This window comes from Octopus bimaculoides, chromosome 7 (assembly GCF_046866305.1).
Source record: "Octopus bimaculoides isolate indiv1 chromosome 7, ASM4686630v1, whole genome shotgun sequence".
In the NCBI taxonomy this organism is placed as follows: domain Eukaryota; kingdom Metazoa; phylum Mollusca; class Cephalopoda; order Octopoda; family Octopodidae; genus Octopus; species Octopus bimaculoides.
Window position 1 is genome coordinate 1,783,097 of NC_142934.1, and position 5,000 is coordinate 1,788,096.

Sequence of the window (5,000 nt, forward strand, 5' to 3'; positions counted from 1 at the left end):
TAGAGAAATAGCTATGCTTCTGGCGAGACGTGACTAACATCTTGGGAAAAGCATGAATGTCGCATTTACCAAACTCTAAATTCTAGTGAGTTCGTGTTCAATGAAAATCACTCTAATATATTTAATATTGGCTAATGTCAGAACACTTACAATTGATAACATCTACTTTAAGACTGGTTTCCTGTCGGTCGTAAAACGATTTTCATAAAATTAAATCTCAAGTTTTACAAAAGTTATTTCTAGTGGAAATGGATGTCACTACCTATTAAATCTACTACTACTAGTAGTAGTAGTAGTAGTAGTAGTAGTAGTCGCTGATGTTGTTTTTATTATTGGTGTATTGGCGTTGCTGATAATGGGCGCGTTTGCATTATTAGTCAATAACTGAAAAGAGTGATAAAAGATATACATATAAAATATGTGTAACTGTACACACACACACACACACACACACACACACACACACACACACACACACACACATATATATATATATATATATATGTGTGTGTGTATGTATGTATGTATGTATGTACGTATGTATGTATGTAAAGTTAACTAATCGGAAAGAACACATCTCGACATCTAAGAGTCAACCTCCTCGCGTTTCTTGTAGTAGCACCAATCATTATCAGGAATTACAGATTATTGTTTTCCTCTAATTTATGACGTGTCTAATGTCATCGCATCATTTTCACGAGATGTTGTTATAAATTGAAAGCTGTACGTTGCGCTAACAAAAACGAAAAGCTGTGAAGAAAGAGAGGATATGGCGGCGATGGTGGTGGGGTATAATAATGACGATCGATCTACGTTGGTAGAAGAGAGACGGAGTGGAGAGGTGATAATGACGATAGATATTACAGCCAATCAGATTACACTAGCATAACTAGCTTTATTTCCTTCGTTTTAGAGATTTCTCTCACAACAGTTTCGCTAGTTATCAAAAGACAGATTGGCTAAAATAAGTTCCGGTTGTTGAAAAATCTACAATTAAATCCTTTCATAATCTCCATCCTTCTGTTTGATTATCACTTCTCTTTTAATGGTCTTGGAATACCGATAGCTGTTCTCGCTAAATTAGAATTAAGAATTCACCTGGTGATTCGTATAAATAGCTAAACAGTCAAAGAGATGTTTTATTTGAAAGTTCCTTCCGTGAGGAATCAGAACTAATGCGACCAAGATGAGGCCGTTCGTTGTTTTTCAATGTCTATTTAAGCGGGAGATTAAGTGCTATGCTGGAGTACGTACTTAAACATACTTTAGACAGTTCCAGTGAAAACAAACAGCGATAAACTGTAAAGATTTGGTCAGTGATGGAATGGTAGGCTATAGAGATTATTTCAATACAAAATACAAAAGACAAAAAAAAGGGTTTCAATGACATCCGAAATATTTACCAAAATGTTTAGTTCTAAATGGCAGCCACAAGACAAACGAAGCGAAATGAATAAAGCTGCGAACCCAAAATGGATTATTTTGAGTTTTGGTCGTTGAGTAAACACAGAATGAGCTTAGAAAAAATAAATTACGCCAGAATCCGTTAACTTGAGATCTTTCAAATATGTGAATATTTGTTATTGTTGTTTAACCTCAGATCAATCCTTTCCGGGTTGTCCTAGGATTAAAAGCAATCCCCCCATGACCCCACTGATTTTATTTTTAAAGTGTTCTTCCTCCTCTTCTTAGAAGAAAAAAAAGCATCGTAATGTGTGATTTGACGGAGATTTTACTGCTATTACTAGCAAATTATACAGCTGTGTAGAGTTTCCCACGTTTGTTCGATGCATATATTTATTGTTATTATTGTTGTAGATGGATAAGTTGAGGACAACTGAAGAGACGTTCCAGGCATACACAGTGCATCTTAATTTTTTTTAATTTTTGTGCAAGATTTTACCGAATGTCTCTTTCCTTATTTATGATGTTATGATATACAATAGAACCTATTTGTGGGTTTCCTGGCCAACATTGTGCTATTTCTAATGTTAAGACGTCTCTGTAATTTCTCTGCGGGCACAAGAAAAGGAAACATTTGTAGAAACAAGTTTCGATTCCTTTCAGAATCATCAGCAATTGTGAACTCTCCTTATAAACTCTCTAATATCGGGGATTAAAGTAAACTTGATCAGTTAATTTCCATATTTAACATTTTCATAAAAGTTTTCTGTGCTTGTGTGTTACCAATGTTTCGTGGCATTGCTGATCGGAACTGATTTGAGAGATATTTGCTATTTCGACTAGATCAAGTAGAGGTTCCCTCGAAGAATTAGGTTTAGTGTATCTTAGACTACGTTATCCACTGTTTTTTATGAACGACGGTAGGCTGTAATTTGTAGGAAATATAGCTGTTCTTTTTAGCAACTCAAGGACCGACCATATATTGAAACCCTTTCGTTGGTAGGATCTGTCAGTGATGTTACTGTTTTAGACCAAGTCAAACCTACTAAATCAGTCAATCGACAACTGGCATGTGATCCTTGACCAAACTACCATATTAATGGCAAGTTGCACATCAGTATCTAACATGCATTTATTTACGACTGTTCGTTGTGATTCGAGGATTATTTCTTTGTAATTTCTAGCATCTTGAGAGACCCCCGGGAAGCTTTGTTGTTAATTTGTCCTGTTAACGTTCTATTTTTCCCGTACAATTATATTCATGGGGAAAATGACGTCCTTCAAAAACCTATCATATTTGCATTTCAACACCGAACGGAAAATGACTCAAAATGTTGTCCCCTGACACCGAAGAAAAAATACGTTAAGATGACGAACGGTAAGTAATTTGACATATACAAAGGTCAACGTGTGAATAAGGTCAACGGATATCCGTAATAAGAAATATCAAAGAAAAGATCTCTTTTTAGGTGTCATCTATAGAATGTGACCCTCCCCCCTGCTCTCACTGCCGCCTGTTTCTTTTGACTATACTCTTGCACTTGAATGATTTAACTGAATAGTTTAAGTGAACATTTGTCTGCTACGATCTGCTCTACATTTAATGTGTGTGGTTGTGATTGTGGTTGCGGTTCATTTCTTGGAACTTAGCGAACATTCGAGTCTGGTTTTATAGATAAACAGACTTGCTCAAAAGATGTCAGGCTACTGTCATATTTGTCAGCTATAAGTGTGTGACTTTAATATCAAAGTTAGAGCAGAAAGAGAGAAAAAGAGAGTGAGAGTGTGTGAGAGAGACAGAGAGACAGAGAGAGAGAGATTAGATGTGAAAACAAACCATAATACAGCAGTGATGTTATCATTGGAAACATTACCGAGGCGAAATAACAGGAAGAGTACACATTCTCTCGAATTTAGTGCAGCATCAAGATGCATTCGCTCGCACATTTCGGTGCGGTGTGTGTTTGCTTTTAATTTTTTTCTTCCACATATTTTTTTTTACCTTTTGAATACTCTGTGTATGTGTATGGTGCGCGCGCGTTGTGTGTGTTTAGAGTTTATATATTTTGGGTTGTTTTTTTTTTTCAACTTTGAAAAGATATTGGAAAATTTCTTTCTAAGAATATAATGTTTTGGCCAAGGTATTGATCTTCAGTCAAAAGACAACCTTTAAATATGACATTTAATCGATGCAGTTCTATACATGTATAGACAAACACATATTCAACTGTACACATTATCATACTCTCTCTCTTTCTCTCTCTCTCTCATTTTATATATATATGTATAATATATGTGTATACATACATACATACATACATATATATATACATATATATATACATATATATATATACATGCATACATATATATATATATATATATATATATATATATATATATATATATACGGTAGAGAACCTATAAGAGTAACGCATATTCATGTACACACGCATATATATAAATGCCTATATATATATATATATATATATATATATATATATATATATATATATATATTCGCACACATGAGGTGGGGTATATGAGTATTCGGATGTGTGATTCTGTGATTACATGTGTATAAGAAATATTCCAAGCTATTTTTCATGACATAGAAATCTACGCGAAAATAGATTTTTTTTTTCTATATTATTCGTTTCTATATTTCTTTACTCTTAGTCTCGTTTATGTTGTTTTTATTGCAATTCTTGTAATTATTATTGTTATTGCTGCTGTTGCAGCTTTGCTCTGGTTGTTGTTGTTGTTGTTGCCTATGTAGTGGAGAGCAGGAAGCCATTTCACAGATTTGATATTTAAGCCAGCCTTCCCCGTGCAAGTGAAACAAAAGACCGAATTGATGGCTGTAGAGTAAGTTCACAGGAAACATTAAGGAGTGGATCGTAAATGGGTGCTAAGAATAGTTAATTACGGGTGAATCAGCTGACTTACCATTCTGTCAACAGATAGGTGGCGCTTCCTACCTACACACATACCTACCTCTTCAGAAACTTTGAACCAGAATATCTGTGATTTGGCATTTGGTGGATGTGTGTGTATGTGTTTGTATGCGTTTAGCATTCGTGTAGTGTGTTTGTATAATTGCATCTATATACATATATCTACCTAAATATACATAGTACATATATATATATATATATATATATATATATATATATATATATATATATATATATATATATATATATATATATATATATACATATATATAAACATGTGTGCGTTTGTGTATATGTATATTCATATAGCTAAAATTGTACATTTGTATAAACGTATGTGTATGTTCGTGTGTTTGTGTATTAGCACCCAAAAATCTCTCACATGCACAAACACACACATGCAGCCACATATATATGCTTGTATAATTGTATGAAACACGACCGGTAATGCATTCTTTTATGGTGAGTCACCAATTTAAAAAATATTGACATAATTAAATTGTCAAAACTTAATGTTTGTCATTCAAATGATTTTTTCTTCTTGTTAAAGTACCGTCATTCACGTTTTGTACTAAAATCATATTATTTATCTTCTTAGAGTGCTTTCATCTGTTTTGGCATTAAAGTACAGTCAGTCAT

The 5,000-nt window shown here is 33.7% G+C and overlaps 1 protein-coding gene across 2 annotated transcripts in view; it reads right to left on the reverse strand.

Moving 5' to 3' along the window:
• Positions 1-5,000, reverse strand: part of LOC106872790 (uncharacterized) — a 932,929-nt gene that overhangs the window by 855,440 nt on the left and 72,489 nt on the right. The window lies entirely within an intron of this gene.